Consider the following 23,046-nt stretch of genomic DNA (forward strand, 5'->3'; position numbering starts at 1 on the left):
AATGCCACATACAGTATCATTAAACAGAGGTACTGAGGCATTCTCCTATGTGAGACTGATCTCAAGATGTTCTAAGTCTTGCCATGCAGCACTCCACACATCTTCAGGTACAGGGAAAATAAAAATTCAGTTTTCAGCATTGGTTTAAAGAAGTCTAGTGCACCATTACTTTGAAAGAGCTATAGCAATGGATCCCAGGAATATGAACAATGACTCAGACAATTGGTTCTCTCTGGAACTTTTCTGTAGTCAGATTTGAGAATAGCAGAAATACTTGCTTTGGAGTTATAGGTTAACAGCAGAATCTGGCTCTGTATGCATTGTTTTGTTTTCAGAATAACAGATATCCTTTATAGACATGAAGAAATGGAATTTGACAGCAATCACCAATTTTGGTACCTACATCCTTGGAAATACACTGAAAATAATGCTATATCACCAAGGAAGAGAATAAATCACAACAAACACCAATATGAGTCCATACTAACCTGAACCAAATGTTAGCGGCCGTAGTTAACAAGCCTCAGACAATGCTTTTAAGAAGTCCCAGGAAACACGTCTGACTACAGGAGATATGAGTAGAGTCAAGGAAACAGATACGTCAAAAAGCATAGGTTTGAGAGCAAAGTATAGATTATAAAGTAACAGAACATTGTGAAGTGAATCGAATGAACTCATTAAGTTCAAAATTTAATTCAAATGAACATACCTACACTTTTCTGAGAATAAACAAAAAGAAGACATTTTTTCCAAAACAAAGACGTGCAATTTGAACCTTTTCTGCTAAAAAGCATTATTAATATGTTAAACTGACAGATATGCAATCCATTAAAATCTTAGGCTGATAGATGTATAGTCTAAGTTAAATATTCACTGGTTTCTTTTTGCTGACTTATATAGCAACTCATTTCCTCTTTGTCCTTACAAAGCAATAGGTGTTTGACTCTAAAGCATTCTGTAGCATGATGCACACAGTTCTCCTTTGCTTTGGCTTTTCCAAAGAAATGGGAAAGAACTTTGCATCATGTTTCTAGCACAGCAAAGGCTATTCAGCTATAAATTTTCTGAAACATAACACTTTATTTTGGTTAGTGATTTTTACTTTTTTCTTTGCAATATAATTAATTAAACTGAAGAGTCTTTTTTTCTCATTCTGCTAATAAAAGTAGGACTACTATTTCTGTAAGAAAGAATATATGGGATTTCTCTCCCTATCTACCGAGATTCCTAAATTATGGAAAATGAGGTAGTTGGACAAACTAAAACAGGGTTGGGAGAGTGGAATTAGGTACTGGGTCCTGACATGAAAGAGGACTGTTTAAAATCTATGTACCAATAATCCAAGCTTTTCTATGAAATTTTGTGTAATAAACAATTTGTGAAATCTCCATTAGATAATAATGCTTTTCAATAGAAAATCTTGATGCCAATGCTGTAGCAAACCTTTGAATCCTTGAATTTTTTCAATAAAAAATCCACCAAAGCTAACAGCTAACACTATTCAAAACAAAGCACTACTTCCATGGAAAATGACTTAAAATGTAAAAATAAATTTTATGAATTTTGAGCTCTGAATTAAGTTATATTGCTTCGCATATCAAAAAGTCGATTTTCTAACACTTTAAGTAGATATTAACATACATTTCCTTTTAGCAAAAACATAGAGTAGTATTTTATCATGAACACCAGACACAGATATATCAACTTTAAAACCAACAATATTATGTTTGGTTTTACAACTGTTACTCTGGTAACATTTTTTAAGGTATAAAACCTCTCATGATATTTCTACTATTTGTCAAGCATTTTGCATGCATTGTAGCTTGAGTAAAAAAAAACTGCTTTCCGTACTTCAGTTGAAGAAAATAAGATCCAGAGAAATTTAGTAACAGCCAAGGTGACATAGCTGGTAAATGGTGGAGCTAGATTTAAAACATGTTTATCTGGCTACAGGGCAATTTTCTCACCATGCTACCTAGAGAGAAATAGCAAACCATAAAAGCCTTTATAGACACTGCATCTTGCACACAGAGATTGAGCCCAAAGTCAATCACTGTGAAGTTAAAGAAGAACCGCGCACATACACAGTATTGTTACTGTCACCTCAAGTAATGTTCTTAGAAACTCCTTATATCATAAATTATTCTCTGTAGGAACAATATTGTTTTTATTTAAAATGAGTAATTGCAGTACATAGTAGATCTTTTTTTGTGATGGGCTTATATGTACGCTTCAGAGGTTTTGAATAAATATAAATAAATGTATAGTTTTGCATTATGAACTGTGATGAAATAATATTTTTCAGTAGCATAAAGATATGAATCTGATATACATATTTGGTGACAGAAAATTGTTAAATATAGGAGCATTAACAAAAAATAATTATCCAGAATTCTATCAGAATCATTTAATTTTTAAAAGTCATTATTCTTAATGAAATATTAAAACACACAAACTAACTGCTGTATATTACACTTCTGACCTTGGTGCTGTGAAAAATGTTGCAGATAGGGTTTTTTCTTTTCTTTTTGCATTGACATTAGATTATTAGGCCTGAATCCAAATTATTCTTCCCATTAGGCAGTATGAGAAATGTTGCCTCATATAAGCACATTTCCACTTTGAACACAAGCATTTTATCAGCTTGCCTTGAGTTTAGTTTGCCATTGAAATCAATATTGCTTTTGCTCATTGAAAATTTAATCATTTCAGATTTCATTTCAAAGTGGTAAAAACATTCACATCTGCTCTTTGCATTTTGTTTCTTGAAGTATTTACAAAGAACTGTAGCCTAAAGCAAATACTCAAACACTAGAAAAAACTTGTGAATATTATTTAGGAATATTCAAAAAACATAAAATTTAGATACCCAACCAAAGACAACAATCCTACACAGAATAAAGCATAGGAATTAAATTGTCAACTGAAGTAATACCTTACCTCCAAAACATGCTGCTTCTTGTTAACACTATGCCTCAGATTTGCATAAAATACACCCTATATACACACATTAATATTTATTTGCAAGCATGACTCACTGTTAGCAGCAAATAGGCAGTTTACAGTATGGTAGTTTTTGTGATCAGAATGGACTGATCATTTCATGGAAGTAACCACTTCTCTATGTGCTCTTGTTCATTTTCTCTAAATGTTAACCATACCCTTCTACTCTATGTATCAGTGTTTACTGATGCTGTTTTTAACTTGAAATAAGTGAATTCCTCTGGACCAGCAACATCTCAATGTTGACTGCTAATCTGTGTCTCAAGGGAGAATGACAACACTTTATCTTGTTTTAATTCCTTAGGTAGGGGTCGGCATTGAGGTACAGTTATGCCAGAATCCCATATGAGCACTGATTCAAGTCCCTCGTGGTACAATTCCAGCCCAGCTCCCTTCTAATGCACCCAGGAAAGCAGTGGAAGATGTACTGATTATTAGGGTCCTTGCCACCCACATGGGAGAACCACATCAGTCTCCTGGCTCTTGTCTTAGGCTTGGTCCATGCTTGGCTGTTGTGGCCATTTAGGGAGTGAGCCAGTGGATGGAAGATCTCTGTCCTTCTCTCTGTGTAACTCTGCCTTTCAAATAAATAAACATTAAAAAAATCCTTAGGTAACTATTTTGTCAAATTTGGAACTGAACAAAACTTATTCTCAGGTAAATCTGGTAAAGAATTCCCTCATGAAAATAGAGATCTCAAGAATACTATCCTCTACTTCTTTTGATCTTCTTGAGACTTGAGAAAAACTGCAAGATGTTGCCTATGTGAATCTTTAAAATAAATATCTATCTACAATCCATCTATCCATGAACCTATCTAATCAAAGCAAAACAAAACACATCTAAAAAAATCAAATCACAATCCCTTCAAATTGCAGATTTTCAATGAAGAGTTGTGAAAAATGTATTAAACACAAAGTATACATTACACTAAAGTCTCTACAGAAAGATTTTTTTGTTTTGTTTTAAATATTTATTTGGAATGCAGAGTTAGACAGAGAGAGAGAGAGAGAAAGAGAGAGAGAGAGAGATCTTCCATCTGCTGGTTCACACCTCAAATGGCCAAGGCAGGGCAAGACTAGAGCCAGGAGCCTGGGATGTTGTTCCTGATCTCCCACATGAGTCGGGTAGCACTTGTGTCATTCTCTGATGCTTTTCTGGGCAGAGTAGCAGGAAGATGGCTTGGAAATGGAGTAGCTGTGACTTGAACTGGTGCTTATGTGCTGACTTTGCAGAAGGCATTTTAAAAAACTATGCCACAGCGCTGGCCCCAGTTTTCCTTTAAGGCACTAAAATTTGAACCAATTTGGTTGGTATGCTCTCTAATACATTTCACAATTTCAATTGTTGTTTTTGCTGGGGGAAAAGATACATTATTATGTCTGTAGATGGAACACAAGAGATAATATTGAGACTACATGGACTTATAGGTGGTTTAAGTCATGGATGTTCAGTATATTGGTTAGAGAATAGTGGTAAAGAAAATTAATGTCTTCTACCCTCCAGGAACTCAGCTAGACTACACTTGCCTATATTGTAGGAATAACGTAGATGGTTTTGTCATTGAAATAAAAGAGAAAAATCATGTGTGCCACCCTTTGAAAGATGTATGATGTCACTATCAGTGATGATATCTTCCCTCTGTTCCAACCCTATTCCAGATGGACATGGTCCAGTAGAGGATTCAGAGACCTTAGAACATGGTGTGGCAATTTAGAAGAAAATAAGGAAAAAACATTTGTCTCACAACAAGCTCATTCCATCAGCATTCACTGCACAATCATGTAAGTGAGAAATTTATTTTTCCTGTGTTGAACTACTGAGTTTGGGAATTGATGGTTAAAGTAGGTTGTGAATAATCCTTAGCATGACTTGAATGATAAAGGATTAAATATTCAAAATATTTTTGTGGGACTTACAGAAAACTGAAATAATTCCCATAATTTTTTTTTTTTTTTTTGGACAGGCAGAGTTAGACAATGAGAGAGAGAGACAGAGAGAAAGGTCTTCCTTTCTGTTGGTTCACCCTCCAATGGCCGCCGCGGCCAGCTCACTGCGCTGATCCGAAGCCAGGAGCCAGGTGCTTCCTCCTGTTCTCCCATGCTGGTGCAGGGTGCAAGCACTTGGGCCATCCTCCACTGCCTTCCCGGGCCACAGCAGAGAGCTGGCCTGGAAGAGGAGCAACTGGGACAGAATCCGGCATCCCAACCGGGACTAGAACCCGGGGTGCTGGTGCCACAGGCGGAGGATTAGCCTAGTGAGCCATGGCACCGACCCCCCCATACAAATTTTAAAACTTCTAAATGATGTACCATGCTCAAATATTAAAGGACTCAAAATGTAAAGATATGAAGTCTACTCAAATTCATGTATCTAGACAGTGCAATTATAATAAAAATTCCAGCAAAACATTTTGTAGATATTGACTAGCGAACTCTCAAACGGAAATGCATATGGTAAAATGACCAATAAAACTAGGATCAAGAAGAATGAGGCTGGCAGATTTACCCACCAGACGCCAATTATTACCATGCAGCTATAATAATTAAAAACAATAATGTTGACATAGAGTTTAACAAATTGCCCAAGAGAACAAATTAGAGTCCAGAATCACACATATAAAGACATCTGATGTACTACAGAGTTAATATTACAGTACAGAGGGAAGTTCTTTGTATGTATATTTAAGAACCCACACATCTAAGCACAGGATCACATCAGGAATAGAACTCGCCTATAGCCTTGGAGCAAGCAAAGATTTCATAAACACGACTAAAATCACTAAGTAAAAAAGAAAATAATTACATGATGAATTTCTGATCATGAAAACATGTTGTGATAGTGAAAAGAATAAACAGGGACTTCTCTGCAAAATGTTGTGACTGATATCCAGAATACACAATGTGTCCCTACAGATTAACAAAAATAGTCATAGAAATTTGAAGAAAGCCATTCAGTATATTGTAGTAGATCTTTATGTGGCCAATGAACAAATAAGGTGAATTTTCACCATCATTAGTCTTTAAAGGAATGCAATTGAAAACCAACATTTAAAGTGATTACACATCCACCTGAATGGCTAAAATGTAAGACTTTAATTTTCAAGTGTTGGCAAAGATGTGCATCAACTACAACTTTCATGCCCTCTGATGGGGAATGCAAACTGGGAGAACCAATCGGAAATCTGGCAAATTACAATAAAACTGAACATTTCTATAACCCATGAAGCCAAATTCCTCACATAATCAGAAAAGAAAATGATGTAAAAAAGACACTTATGGGGGTATTCATAGAGGACTATTCATTGTGACTCCAAACTGAACACTACCTAAATTGTCCCAACAATGAACAAATAATTTGTGAATGGCTAAACAATAAAATACCATTCCACAATGGCAATGACAATAACAAATTACAGTAAGAGTGTTGAATGAAAGTACCCAGCCAGAAAAGCTTACATGCTATGGTGATTCATTTTCTACTGTGCTCAGAATTAGGCACAACTAGTTACTTATTTAGAAGTCAGAACACTGGTTACTCTCAGGGTGTATTTTATACAGCAATAAGGGGTACTTCTGGGTACCAGAAATATTTTGCTTCTTGGGGCCACAATTGTGGTACAGTGGATTAAGCCACAACCTGCAAGGCCATCATCCCATGAGTACTGGTTTAAGTCTACTTCTGAAACAGCTCCCTGTTTATGTGCCTAAGAAAGCAGCAGAAAATGGCCCATGCGTTTAGGCCCCTGCCACCCATGTGGGAGGCCTGTATGGAGTTCCAGGCTCTTGGTTTTGGCCTGATCTACCCCTGGCAATTGCGGACATCTGGCAAGTAAACCAGCAGACAGAAGATCTCTCCCTCTATAATTCCATCTTCAAATAATCTTTTTATGAAAAAGAAATGTTCTGCTTCTTGATAAATACGTGGTTGTGATAAATTTGTGAAAATTCACCAAACTATATATTTAATGATCAGTCCATTTTACTCCATGCACATATATCAATAAAAATAAAAGGTAAACACAAAGCACAAAAATACTAATTTCAAAAATTTATAGAGAAATAAGTTCACTTTCTGAACTAGTTTCTGCAGCAGGCAAGATTTTAGACATCAAAAAGCTTTTAAAAATTTTTAAAAGGCAAAGCACTAAGAAATAATTCAGACTTCTATTTAATGAAGTTGCTATACACGGGTATCTTATATAGTAAATGTTATTTCCTCAATTTTGTATAAATGAAAGCTGAATTAAGTAGATTCTATCTATCTTAAATCCATAATGATTTTTAACAATTTAAATTTTCATATGAGAATGTATATTTAAAAGTACCACATGAGGGTGTAAAGGAACGGCAACATCAACTTCTACTAAAATAAAAATTATTATTTATCTTTGAAGAACTGTATCTTGCTAACCTGCCTACTAAATAACTGGTTTCTCTTCTTCTAAGAATAAAGTTGTGAAATATGTGAGATTGCACAAAAACAACCTCTTGAGCTGTTAATCAAAAATGTGAAATTCTAACAGTGATCATAACACAATGGACTAAGAAAGCAAATGATGTGACTACATGCAGAAAAGCTATTTTTTTTCAGTTCCCCAACAATATTCTTTCTTATAATGACTATTCTTTCATTTTCTGTTATTAAACAAAAAGAAAATGAAAAAGAATTATTATTTAAACATTAATTATCAGGCTGATTTTATCATAAATGTTAATTTATCAAGAGCTTACTCTTCTACCTGCAATATGCCTGATACAAGGATTTTAAGTAACAATTTTCCCCTAGCAACTAGGCTTATTTCTTAATATTTTTCAACATTAATTTTTATATGTAGATATCAAACTAGCACTGGCATGGAGTGAATATTCAAGAAATCCTTATTGCCTGGATTACTTGACAACAATGAATATGCCATAAAAAGTCAGTCTTTTAAGTTAGATTTGGCCATGGTTCCAAGAAGCTAAAATGTTCCATCTATGTAAGAAACTTTCAATAAGTTCTCACATGGGTGAATAGAGTTCTTTAAGTCATTTTAGATTTTATAACATAAAATATGAATGTTATAACCTGTGATTGTGAATTCTCAGATAAACACATGTCAAACAGCTGAAGACATTTCATTGTGTCTCAGTAGCACAACTAGATAGCACCAAGTGAAAATCAAATACTGTAACATTAGCTGGACTTGGGATTCACCCCATAACATGGGAGCCTGCTGAATCTCCAACTCAGCTCTAAAAGAAGTCTTTAGCTTCAAAATCAGTTTCAGACGAGTGCAAGCTGCTAACTACTGATGCCTCAGGGACTGTGCCTGTGCATGTGTGTGTGTGCGTGCAATTGAATGCTTAAGGCTAAACCAGCTGGCTCTGGGAGAGGACATGTGAGGAGTTGAACTGGAAGTTTTGAAAATGATCTGGATGTTTATGTTACCATTTTCAACAAACAGCCATATACAACTTTCTCCATAAGACCAACAGATATTAAAATGTGTCGTTAACAGTTTTCTAAACTGAAGTCTTTTCAGAAATTAAAAAGGAAAAAGTGAGTCTCTATAAAAACTGACATTCAAATATATCTTTCATCTTTATGATGAAATGAAGAAAAGCAATTCAGTAAGTAATCCTTAGAGCTAACATTATAGTTTTAAAACTGGTGTGTGAGGAGGTTTAGAGAAAATAAGTAACTTTCACTCTTTATATAATTAGAAATGAGGCCACTTTTATAAGCGGTTTTAAAATAAGTAATTGGAATACATGAATTATTTTATACTTCCCTCTCCCTCCAATTCTGCCTTCCAAGGTATTTTAACTTATTCTATATATTCTATATGTTTAATTTCCTTTATAAAATCTGCAATCTGGCAATATACATATAATAAAATTTGCCATTTTCACTATTTTTAGAGTATAATTCAGTGGCAATAATTACATTCACAGTGTGGTGCAACCAACACCACTACCTCATTCCAAAACATTTTCTTCCATATAAAGAATCCCTGAAACAATCCAGCAGTAACTACTTCATATCCACCTTCACCCTCTCAGCTCCTGGTAATATTTAATCCACGTCATGGTTTTATGAATTCATCCACTGTAGGTACAGGGGATACAGATTGTTTGCACCACGCTGTTCCACCAGTGCGTAACTCTACCACTTTCCTCAGCAGTTTCAACTTTATATTTTCCTATCAGAAATGTATAATGGTTTCAATTTCTCCAAAGGTGAACACTTGCTACTTTCCACATCTTTAATTACAGTCATACTACCAAAGCTTGACAATATCTCCTTGTCATTTTGGTTTATATTTCCCTAATGACTAATGATACTGGACATGGTTTTATGCATTGTTTAGCCATTTGTTTATTTTATTTGAGAAAATGTCTATTCAAGTCATTGGCCTGTTTTTAACTAGGTTGTATTTTGTTGTTGAGTTTCTGAAGCTCAGTATATATTCTGGATATTAATTCCTAGGTAGATGACGTCAAAATATTTTATTCCATGTCCTTTGATGTGCAGGAGTTGTAATTTTTATTTTGTCCAATTTACCAATTTATTTCTCAGACTTTCATTTCATGTCTAAGATTCCACTTTCAGGTACAAGGACAAAGAAATACAACCATATGTTTTCTTTTAAAGGTTTTATTTATTTATTTTTTTTGTTACTGTCGTGGTACCTGGCACCATTTATTTTTTTTTTTAATTAGCTTCTCAATCATCTGGAAAGAAAACATTCTAGAATAACAACATTAAAAACAGCTCTGATAAAGCACAGTCACTACTACGTATCATGAAGCAGGTACAAGATATTTTACATTCACAGAGGCATGATACAGTACTGTCCTACATCTATAATACTAGAGGATACAATTAAAAGGCATTATTTGAGACTTGATTCTACTTTCCCAGCAGAGGTTTTTATAATTTTAAAGGATTTTATAATTTTTAAATTAGGTTTTTATAATCTTTTAAAGGTTTTTATAATTTTATCTGTTATGTTTTGGTCACTGATCCATTTTGACTTAATTTTTGAATGTGGTGTGATAGAAGGGTCCCTAGTTTATTCTTATAAATTTGAAATCTAGTTATGTTAGTGCCATTTGTTGAATAGTCTGTTCTTTCCCTATTGAATGTTCCTGGGATCCTTGACAAAAAACAACTGGCTATAAATACATGGGTTTATTTCTGGAATTTTAGGTATTTTCCATGAGACTATACCTCTATCACTATTCCAGCACTTTACTGTTTTCATTATTCTGTTGCAGATTTGTATTAAGTTTCCACTGGAAAGTATGAATTCTATAACCTTTTTTTTTTTTTTCCAAGAATACTTGTCTACTGGAGCCCCTTGCAATTTCTTTTTTTTGACAGGCAGAATTAAACAGTGAGAGAGAGACAGAGAGAGAGTTACAGACAGGGAGAGAGACAGAGAAAGGTCTTCCTTTTTCCGTTGGTTCACCCCCTCCAAGTGGCCGCTACAGCCGGTGCTTTGCTGCTGGCACACTGCACGGTTCCAAAGCCAGGAGCTAGGTGCTTCCTCCTGTTCTCCCATGCGGGTGCAGGGCCCACACACCGGGGCCATCCTCCACTGCATTCCCGGGCCACAGCAGAGAGCTGGACTGGAAGAGGAGCAACCGGGACAGGATCCAGTGCCTCAACTGGGACTAGAACCCGGGGTGCTGGCGCCGCAGGCGGAGGATTAGCCTAATGAGCAGGCCCGCCCCTTGCAATTTCACTGGAATTTGAGAATGGGCTTTTCCATTTTTGTAAAGAAAAGAATGCTTTTAGAATTTACAATTTTTACAATTTAAAAACATACATGAAATTATTAGAGAGGAAGCAAGAGACAGAGTGCTCACTCATCCACTAATACACTCCCCATATACCTCCATTGGCCATGACTGGGCAGGCTAGAAGCCAGAAGGTGGGAACAAAGACCAGGCCTCCAATGTGGGTGGCGGGAGCCCAAACAGCTGAGCCATAATTGATGCCTTCTAGGGTCTGCATCGTCAGAAATCTGGAGTCAGGAGCTGGAGCAAAGTATTGAACTGAGGTACTCTCATAAGGATGTGAACAGCTTCAACAAAGAGGTAAGTGTCCACTTTAGACTGTTGGATTTTTGGCAAGAATTACATTGAATATACAGGTCACTTTGTGTAGAATTAACATTTAAAAAATATTGTCTCCCTACCCAAGAACAAAAAATACCTAAGTAGCACTTCATTTTTTCATCAATATTTTGCAATTTTCAATATATGTCTTTCACATCTTGGTTACATTTTTGCTAAATATTTTATTCTTTGAGATATTATCTTCAGTGAAGTAATTTTCATAATTTCCTTTTTGGATTGTTCATTGCTGTTATATATAAACACAAATGGTTTCTGTTTGTTGATGCTGTACCATACAACTTGAGTGAATTTATTTATTAGTAGAAATAATTTTCTCATGGATTCTGTTATTTTCTACATAAATATGGTCATGTCTAAAAACAGAGATAACTTCTCCACTTCTCAATTTGGGACCCTTTTACATCTTTTCTGTGTCTAATTCCTCTGAGTAGAACTTCTCATACAATGAATAATAGCAATAGTGAAAGCAGGCTTTACTATCTTTATTGTTATTTCGGTGGGAAATTTTTCAGTTTCTCCCATCGAGTACATTGTTGATAGTGTTCCTTTCATAAATGCCCATTCTCATGTTGAATTTTCCTTATTTTACATATTTTTGAGCGCTCTTATCAAGAAAGGGAGTTGGGTTCCATTCCGCCTTTCCTGCATCAATTGATAGGAATGTGCTTTCCTCATTCTACTAGTATGGTATATTACATTGATATTCTCATGGTGAACACTTATTTCTAATTCACCATTCACTTCATTGCTGTAAACCTTTGATTTGTCCACGTTTGTGGACACATTTGGTTCTAAAAGTTTCTGCATTTTGAAGTTTTTTGGGAGAAAGAGGGAGGAAAAGGGGATGAGAGCACAGAACTCTATTTTGCTGACACCACTTTTTACTTTACTTTTCATAGAAAATCAAAACTCCATTTGTTATGACAATTATAAAAAGAATCTAGGGGCCAGCATTGTGGCACAGTGGGTGAGGCCACCACCTTCAGTGCTGGTATCTCACATGGGCACCGGTTCATGTCCCCAGTGCTCCACCTCTGATCCAGCTCCCTGATAAGGTGCCTGGCAAAACAGCAGAGGATGGCCCCTGTGCCCACATGGTTGCCCAGGAGGAGACTTCTGGCTCCAGGCTTCGGCCTGACCCAGCCCTGGACACTGAGGTCATCTGGGGAATGAACCAGTGGATGGAAGATCTCTCTCTCTGTCTTTCCCTCTCTCTGTAACTCTGCCTTTTAAATAAATAAAATAAATGAAAAACAAAAATGGAAACAGAAAGTATCTAGTCTGTAATTCAACCCTAGCCTCAGGATCCTCATTTAACATGGAATATAATACATAAAGTGAGGATTAAGGAATTTTATGAGATTATGTAAATATTTTTTTCATTTACTATGTTAGCTTTTAACAATCACGACAACATTTTTTAAGTCTCTTGGAACATTGTTTTGAGCATTATTTATTGAAATTCTTCTGAGCATATTATAAGTATAAGGGACCTAACTAGACTTAACAGCTATGAAGATGATGAAAATATAATGCTACCAGAAAAGAACTGTGTTGTAGACAACACAATGAGTTTATAATTTTATATAAAATATATAAATACTTTTATAGGGTTACTAGCACCATTTGAGTAGGTAGCCAGAAAAAGAATTTTATTCTTTTCTCCCAAAAGAACCGCAAATATCTTCACTGTGAATAGCAGTATATTTTCTATTTTCCTCCATAGGCAGTGTGGAAACTGGATCAAGCATATTGCTTGAGATTAGGCATGCATGTGTTGGACCCCGATATTTGGTCCTTTGGCTTTGTAGGAGGTGAGTCTGAACTATTTGCCAAGACCAAATACTTTTAAAAAAAAATTACAGCAATATCTCATGGAAACTTAAAATTTTATGACAGTCTAAAACTCACTGTTCACAGGTATACATATAATCCTGCTTCAAAATAAGTTGCATTAACAGGTAGAAATTCATGGATTTTTATAATACTGTTAAGTAAAGTTTACCCACTGAGAACATATTGCTTTTTTAAAAATTTAATAATAAAGTTTTTTCTCCATAAAATTAAAAACAGCAATTGAAGGGAGAGAGGCAAAAATTCTGCCTGATGTTCAGTGTGTGGATGGAGAGTAAATGCTTAATGCTTTTGTTATGCTTTATTCAAAATAATTTATGTAAGAAAGAACAAGATTGTAAAAATAATTCAGAATATCTTACAAAGGAGGTCATTTTCAAGGAAAAGATTTAAGAATAATATAAAATGAGACTTTGGGCTCAGTATCCAATATTACTAAGAAAAGTGAAATACCCATAGAGCAACATTCTGTCACTATAGCAACCTTTGCAAGGTAGCACAAAAGGGCTCATCTTTATGCATCACAGTTTTATAAAATCTATCATCCTAGATCTGACAGTATGTACTATCTTTTCTGCTCTGCTGTGACATCCTAATACTTAGACATTATTAACTATTACCAATGGCTCATTATTTATCAGACAAGATAGTTATGTCTTAAATACACATGTGTAAATTAAAGTTAAGCTTGACAGCACAAATTATCAAAAAAGAGACTACAAGTAATGCTAATTATTCTGCTATTCTTATTTGTTTTAAATATTATTTAAACATCAATACTTATTGGTATGTTTATTTTCAAAAAGTTTTTATACCTGAATAAGAACATCTAATCAACTGGCTAAGAAGACTCTAACATAACCTTTCTAGAGAAATTCTCTAGTTAAAAAACAAATACAACTAACACAATTGAAAGACAATGTAAAATAAAGTCATTCTAGAATATTTGAAAGCATACTTACTGAGACCAGCAGTTGTCATGATTAACAATTAACATGGAGGATCCAATGTGAAACAAAATGCAATTTATTCCATTTAAACATGCTTGATGATGATACTGGAAAATGATACATCAAGAACTCTTGTATAGGCTGGTGCAGGGCTCAATTGGCTATTTCTCTGCCTGTGGCGCCTGCACCCCAGGTTCTAGTCCCAGTTGGGGCACCGGGTACTAGTCCTGGTCGCTCCTCTTCCAGTCCAGCTCTCTGCTATGGCCTGGAAGGGCAGCGGAGAATGGCCCAAGTGCTTGGGTCCCTGCACCCACACGGGAGACCAGGAGGAAGCATCTGGCTCCTGGCTTTGGATCAGCACAGCGCCGGCCGTAGCGGCCATTAGGGGAGTGACCCAACGGAAGGAAGACCTTTCTATCTCTCTTTCTAACTCTGCCTGTCCAAAAAAAAAAAAAAAAAAAGAACTCGTATAAGTTAAGAGATGTCTTTTTTTTGCCCACAGTGACTAATCTAAATTGTATATATGAAAGTACTAAAAAGTTCTTGGAAAGTGGACTTAAGATACGAAATTATTTTGGTGCAAACATTTTAAATATTTGACATATGAGGAGTCTTCATAAAAAACATATAAAATAGATTATACATGGATTTAAAAAAAAATGTTTGTCCCAAATAATCTATTTTGACTTCCATTTTGCCAAGAACCTTTGATATGCTCTCATATATTTCCACTTCGAATATACCATTTAGTTTATCCCAAAGTGATTGCAATTAAAAGTTCATTATAGATAATTTTGTCTAATAAAAGAACTCTTAGAGGGGTGGGGGAATGAAGCATAAAATAAAATACCTAAGAGATTTCAACCCACATGCTAAGTATAAAAGATTGGGTAACTTGTTTTGGAATAAGCTTTTGGTGTTAACTAATGTGAAATTTCTATCTGATAATTTTGTAGACCAGTTAATTTTTGTTGTGCCTCATTTTAAGTGTACTATTGGGGAGTCTAACAAACATAATATTGATTTAATTATTGTGAAATCACATATAAAGGTGTTTACTCATTTTGAAGAGTAACTGCATAGTGTACTAGAAATAACAAAGAAATGAGAATGAAAGAAAAAATAATGGCAGGAATTTACTTAATATTCTGTAACGTATGTTGTCAAATTTCTAAGTTATTTCTAGAAGGCAATAAAATGGTGACTTGAATAAAACTGGAAAACTTGTGTTTTTTCCATGACAGCCCAATTTCTTTTTAAACAAATATTTATAATTTTTAACAATACTATTTATACTGAAATTAACATGGAGGGAATAAATTCAACACAATCTTAGAAGACTTAATATACACATAATTAGTACAAGCAGAAAGTAATCCTAAGTATGATTTTGTAAGCCTAAGGGAAGCTATTTGCTGTTTGGAAACAAATTATTAAAGTCTGTGTGCTATCAATAGTCATTTGGGTGGTTGAGTGGGCGTGTTTGTGTGAAACAGGCAATATGTCCAGCTCAGAAACAGTAAGCCCACTGAACAGTCATGAGACATTTGCTCACATTCTGCCTGGCAAGTTCTGAAAGTCTTTTAAGGATACAGCTTTTATTTTACTCTTTTGTTTTTGTCTCTCTTTATTTTTTTTTGACAGGCAGAGTTAGACAGTGAGAGAGAGAGAGAGAGAGACAGAGAGAAAGCTCTTCCTTTTCCATTGGTTCACCCCCACAAATGGCCGCTACGGCTGGCGTGCTAAGCTGATCCAAAGCCAGGAGCCAGGTGCTTCCTCTTGGTCTCCCATGCGGGTGCAGGACCCAAGCACTTGGGCCATTCTCCACTGCCTTCCCGGGCCACAGCAGAGAGCTGGACTGGAAGAAGAGCAACAGGGACAGAATCCGGCACCCCAACCGAGACTGGAACCTGGGATGCCAATGCCGCAGGCAGAGGATTAGCCAAGTGAACCGTGGCGCTGGCCTCGTTTTTGTCTCTTAATAATACTAGATCAGACTTTGGAAAACTTAACTTCCAAAATATCCAAATAAGTAAATTAGGATTACTATCTTAATTATTAATTCAAAAATATGTGTTTCCTTACATGCACATCTTTGGCCACTTCTATTTGTGCATCCTTGCCCAGAATTGGTTAGCTGAACTTGAAAGAGTTCTTAGAATTTGCTAAAATTAGGATAAGAACTATGAAAGTAATAGGTTTACTTATTGGATCCTTAATAATCACTTAAAAACACATTTTTCTTGTGAAAGTAAAAATTTTTCTAGGAATGAAGGGTAACAACTATATTTTATTCAAATTTATAGTTTCAGTCTTTCACACAGATTTGATCAATTCCAATTTTGCTAGATTGCTCCCCACTCCTAAATACAGTTTTGGTATTAGAAAAGAATATTCTTCCATATCTCCCTTACTAGAGGACTGCAGTCTACTTTTATTTTCTTGAATGACTAAAATCCATACAAAATTATGCCCTTACATGTTTTTTTTTAAACATGAATATCAATTTCAGATACACATAAGGCTAATTAAATACTCCTTTGTTGAGAAAGCTAGCAGGATTTGTAAATATTTAGAAAAAGAAAAATATTCCCTCATTCTAAAAAGTGAACAAATGACGGCAAAATTCTCAGTATAGGGTAGAAGTGGGAAAACAAAGAGCTTTCAGAAAATGTCTCAAAACATTTTAATAGCTCTACCTTATTGAATCTTTTAATACCTCTGAAATAAAATGATAGAGAGTTTTGCTAAGAAGTAGCATACCTTTTTACTTGTAATTTATAACAGTTAATAACTATCATATATGTAAATCTGTTATTGTGTTTCACTCATTAAATTCATACTCATGGTGAGGGGAAAGATGAAGGTATTCTTTGCAACACACTCTTGGATCTCTGAAGTCACACTTTTAATTTCAGTTGCTCAGTTGGACTCCAGAGCTGTTGGGACTGAGATTCTAGCATCAACGTGTAAACAATTTAACCCTTTACCTTTGCTTTCTAGAAACAAAATGAGAAAAATCAAATGGGTAAATTTTAAGAGGGAAAAAAAAAATGGTCCTGGTACTATACAAGGGTGCCTCAAAAAATTCATAGGAAAACAGAATTAAAAGATGATCTGCACTTTCTAGGTACATTTAAAAGACCCTCAAATAGACAGAACAATGTTTATTTTTATTTGCAGAGTAGTATCTCTGTTGGTCACCATCCATACACTGAAAAACAATAATATCTGTCTTTTTAATCCTTCAAGACTAGGATGGTGGTAGAAGTGAGAGAAAGAATTGAAAGATACTCCTAAATTTGGTAGTTTGATGTGAGAAGAGAACTCAAAATACCTACTATTCCACACTCTTTGTATCTCTCAAAAGACAAAATTCCCTCAACCTTTTGAGTTCCCCAATGATGATAACAGTACAAAAATCCAAAATGCTTAAAAATTTTAGAAAGATAGATCAAGGCACAAAAATAAAGTCCACAGATAAGAAGGAAAAGAAGTCCGATGAGATTTGTTCAGAGGAGTGAAATTCGGGATTTCTTCTGATTCCACTTCCGCAGGGTTCTTGTGCCTCAGTCAGTAAAGTGGAAAGAACATCCCTGGGCTGAAGCGGAAACCAAAGTGGGAAGCAGGACTACAAAATCAGCCAGGGAATGGGGCAAACTACAATAGACTAAGAGATCTCCTCTTATTTCTTTCCTCCCTCCTTCTCTCATACTCCTTCTCTCCCTGATCGCCTCTCTTTCTGCAGAAAATACTGATGTGCAATAATCCATTATTAGCTTTGAATAAAAGTAAAACGCTGCCTGCATTTTTCTCAAATTATATTTTGAAAACAGATTTATAATTACCCTAACAATGCATCCGCAACAGCAATACAAAATCAAAACAATACAGGTACTCAATTTGAATTGCAAGGCTTAACTCTTGCCTAATTTTCACATGATAATTTGCACAAATCAGTACTTAGATAGTATCCTTGATTAAGAAATGGCTTCTCTTGACCTGACAGATTTCATAACTACCTGTTGTGACAATTTCCATTCCTGCTTTGTATTTTATGATTGTCACAACATGCAAAGCACCATTGTTGTTTGGAAATACCAGATTATAACACATCAGTTCAGATTTACAAATTAGACTATTATGGCCTAAAACATAAAATCTAATGCTAGCCTACCCTCAAAGATTTTCATTATGTTTAGTCAAAATTGATCACTTGTTTAGTCTTTTAGAAAAATAGGTTCATTCTGGAAAATGATAAAGAATTTTAATTCCATAAAGAATATATCTGTTTACTCTTTAATACATTTAAAATCTCACCACGATTTGAAATTTGCTAACAGATACACTTTCTTTCATGAAGTCTTTTTGACTACCCCCAGACTGGAAGTGTTCTCAGACCAAACAAAGCATCTGTTACTGTGTTTTTACACACATGTGCATATTAATAGTTTAGTTACTTAAATATACTATGGTCGAGTTTCTTCAGGGTCCCCACCTACCTGTCACTGAGTTCTGCTCAGAAAGCAAATGTTCAACATACATTCCCTAAGTTCACTCAGGTTAAAAATAAATTGTTACAGTGGGCATTCAGCCTGGTGATTAAAGGACAAGTTAAAATGCCAACATCAGTATTAGAGTGCTTGGTATAATACTCAGCTCCAGCTTCCTGCTAATTAAGACCACGGGAAGCAGTGGAAAAGGCTCAAGTAACAGGGTTCCTGCCGCCAATGAAGGAGAACTGGATCGATTTTCCCAGCACCTGGCTTTAGCACCAACCCAACCCCAGCCATTGTGGATTGTGGGCATCTGGAGCAGAAACTAGTAGATGGGAGAATGCGCATGATCACTTTCTAGATCTCAATCTCTCTTTCTCTTTGCTTTTCAATTATAAAATATTGGCTGGAGCCAACATTGGGGCACAATGAGTTAAGCCACTGCTTTGCATTCCACCATCCCGTATCACAGCACAGGTTTGAGATCCGACTGCTCTGCTTCCCAATAACCATTTCCCTGATAATGTGCCTGGTAAAGCAGAAGACAGTCCAAGTACTTGGGAGACTAGGATGGAGTTCCAGGCTCCTTGTTTGGCCTAGCACAGCTCCCCAACTTGTGGCCATTTGGGGAGTGAACTAGTAGATGGATGATCATTCTCTCTCTGCTTTTCAAATAAATAAAATAAACCTCTGAAATAAATAAAATAAACATACTATTAAAACATAAAACTTACATATTTTATAAAGCTTGCACGAACACAACCACTTGTCATTTATGACATAAATGTAGTAAAATACAGCATTTAAGATGCCATATCAAGGCTGGGTACTAAGTCTTGCAGTTAAGATGCCAGCTAGCATACTAGTATCCTACACTATAATATGCAGATTAGATACTGGACTACAGCTCCTAACTCCAGCTCCTGCTAATGCAGATCTTGAGTGACAGCTGGTGATGGCTAAAGCAGCTGAGTTCCTATCACCCACATGGGACAGTGAGTTCTTCACTCCTGATTTTAGCCTGGTCCAGTTATGGAACATTTGGGGAGTAAACCAGCAGTGGGAACATTCCCTCCTTTTCTTCCTCCCTCCCACCCTCCCTCATTCATTCTCTCTCTCTCTCTGTATTTCTTTCTCTATTTCTCAATAAGTAATTAAATTAAACACACTTAAACATATACGAAGTTATGTATTCTGAAATATTTAAATTTTTTTCTATAATTTGCTCCCCATTAACTAATAAAAAGTATTGCATTCAGAGCAGAAAATATCTTTGGATTAAACTGAAACACAAGTATTTAACATATTTTCATACTGCTGCATGTTAATAACATCCTAATATTTAGATGCTCATAATAAGACTTTCAAATTTTAGATTCATAGAGAGGCTTTTTTGTTGCAAATCAAATTCAGACAAGTGCCTTGGGCAGGGTTATGAATTTATATAATGTTTCCTTATCTTTAATTTTAAAAATATTTATTCATTTATTTATTTATTTGACACTCAGACTTACACAGAAAGAAGGAAAGAGAACAAGAGATCTTTCATCTGCTGGTTCATTCTCCAAACAGCTGCAATGGCCAGAGCTGGGCCAGACTGAAGCCAGGAGCCAGGAGTTTCACCCTGGTCTCCTATGTGGGTGCAGAGGCCTAAACATCTGAGCCATCTTCTGTTCCTTTCCCAGGCACATTAGCATGGAGCTGGATCAGAAGTGGAGCAGCCAGGACTTGAACTCCTAGAGTTGCAAATGGCAACTTAACCCCTTAATGCCACAGTGCTGGCCACTGTTTGCTTATCTTTAAAGTTTAGACAATTTATTTTTAAAATTTTTTTTGCTGTTCTTGCTTATATAGAAAAGTATACAAACCAGCAACATTATTAAGTAGAAGTCATTGTAAAGGGTGAAGTGAGTGACTCACAGCGTTAAAAAACATTTCCTACCACTGTGCTTTACAGAGGGAACCAAATACTGAATAAATGTCACATATAAGACTATTGTCTATATTCTGTACTGAAAGTAAGTGAAATAATAACATTGAAGCTGAATTATTTTATTTAGTAGTGGCCATTTATTTAAATTTTTATCAAAATTTCCTTTTTTTAAAATATGGGTCATTGGTGTTTTTTTTTTTTTTTTTTTTTTTTTTTTTTTTTTTTTTTTTTTTTGACAGGCAGAGTGGACAGTGAGAGAGAGACAGAGAGAAAGATCTTCCTTTGCCGTTGGTTCACCCTCCAATGGCCGCCGCGGTAGCGCACTGCGGCCAGCGCACTGCGCTGATCTGATGGCAGGAGCCAGGTGCTTATCCTGGTCTCCCATGGGGTGCAGGGCCCAAGGACTTGGGCCATCCTCCACTGCACTCCCTGGCCACAGCAGAGAGCTGGCCTGGAAGAGGGGCAACCGGGACAGGATCGGTGCCCCGACCGGGACTAGAACCCGGTGTGCCGGCGCCGCAAGGCGGAGGATTAGCCTAGTGAGCCGCGGCGCCGGCCTGGGTCATTGGTGTTTGTCACACAATTCTTGTTCTCATCTGCCTTTTAATTGTATTTAATATTCACCCATATTTCAAAATTCTGATCAAGATGACTGATGTTTTGTCAATCTACATGAGTGTAAATACAATTATTCACCAGAATTTCTGGTTCTTCCTAAAGTAGTATATTCAGGGACACAATTTATATTGTACAACTAGAACAAAAATCATAAACAGAAACTCATACTGGAAAATTCACTTATTACCTTTCCTACTCATAAAGGATCCATTCTGAAATGAAATCTCTGCTTTAGTGAGACAGAATGGTGTTTGATATTAGTTTCATTTTATTATGTACAAAACACAGATTTTCATATTAAATTTCTTCTCAGGGTAGTTATTCTTAAATTTTATTTCAATGTAAGGAACACAGGAGATATAATCATTAAAGTCTTTAAAATATTACAAAAATTACATCTTCTAATCTCAGTATTTCAAGAGCATGACAAGCATTTACACATAGTCAATATATTATTCTCTAAGAGCTTAGATGTCTAATTCTGGCCAAAGGATATTCTACAGCCTACTTAAGATCAAAATTTCAGCCAAGGAACCAGTCTGTCAGTACTGGTGTTCATTTAGGGGAAATATTAGTGATTCATTGAATGATCTATACTTATAACATTCATTAGTAAATGAAGAACAAGGAAAAGTGAACTATGATGTAATGACATACAAAAAAGAACATAAGGAACATTTCTCAACATGATCAAGGCAACATGATGGCCAAAAGAATGTTGAACAAGGAAAAATTGGAAGCATTTCCACTTAGATGCAGAATCAGACAAGGACGCCAACCTTTACCATTATACTCAACATAGTTCTGGAAGTTTTGGCCAGAATCATTAGGCAAGAAAAAATAAATCAAAGGGATACAGATTGGAAAGGAGGCAGTCAAATTATCTCTATTTACAGATGACATGATTCTATACATAGGGGAACCAAAAGATTCCACTAAGAGACTACTGGAACTCATAATGAGTTTGGAGGACATAAAATCAACACACACATAAATCAATAGTCTTTGTATGCCCAAACAATGCTATTGCTGAGAAAGAACTTGTAAGATAAATACCATCCACAATAGCTATAAAAAACTTTAAATGCCTTGGAAAATATTTGACCAAGGATGTGAAAGCTCTCTACAATGAAAATTATAAAACATTAAAGAAAGAATTAGAAGACACACACACAAAAAATTACAGAATCATCCATGATCATATAGAAACATAAGATCCCCCAAATAGCTAATGCAATCTTAAACAACAAAAACAAATGGAGGAATCACCATATCAGATTTCCAACACAGCCTGAAACTGGCATAAAAGCAGACATGCAGGCCAATGGAATGGAACAGAAACCCCAGTAATTAATCCATGCTGCTACAACCAACTCATCTACAACAAATGAACTAAAAGCAATCCCTGGAAGAAAGAACAGTCTCTTCAACAAATGATGTTGGGGAAACTGGATCTATGCATGCAGCAGTATAAAACAACATGAGTCCCTTACATCTTACACAAAAACCAACTCTAAATGGATCAAGGATCTAAATCTATAACTTGATATCATCAGATTACAAGAGGAAAACACTGGGAAAACTCTGCAAGACATTGGCATAGCAAAGATGAAAGCAAAGATAGACAAATGGATTACATCAAGCAAAGAAGCTTCTGCACTGCAAATGCAGCACTCAAGAAAGTAAAGCAGCAACTGACAGAATGGGAGAAGATATTTGCAAACTATGCAACTAATAAATGATTAATATCCAGGATTTATAAAGAGCTCAAGAAACTCAACAACAACTAAAATAATACAGTTAAGATTTAGACAAATATCATGAACAAGCATTTTTCAAAGAATGAAATACAAATGGCCAACACATGAAAAAATGCTTAGTATCACTAGCCATCTGGGGACTACACAGTGAAGTTTCACCTCACCCTTTTTATAATGGCTGTTATCCAAAAAAATTATAAATCCTGGTGAGGATATGGGGGAAAATATCCTGATACATTGTTGTTGGCACGTAAACCAGTATAACCATTATAGAAGACAGTATAGAGATTCCTTGGAAAT

General features: G+C 35.6%; 1 protein-coding gene across 5 annotated transcripts in view; it reads right to left on the reverse strand.

Annotated features, from left to right (window-relative positions):
* Positions 1-23,046, reverse strand: part of NRXN1 (neurexin 1) — a 1,232,227-nt gene that overhangs the window by 1,057,770 nt on the left and 151,411 nt on the right. The window lies entirely within an intron of this gene.

Source organism: Lepus europaeus, chromosome 13 (assembly GCF_033115175.1).
Source record: "Lepus europaeus isolate LE1 chromosome 13, mLepTim1.pri, whole genome shotgun sequence".
NCBI lineage: Eukaryota > Metazoa > Chordata > Mammalia > Lagomorpha > Leporidae > Lepus > Lepus europaeus.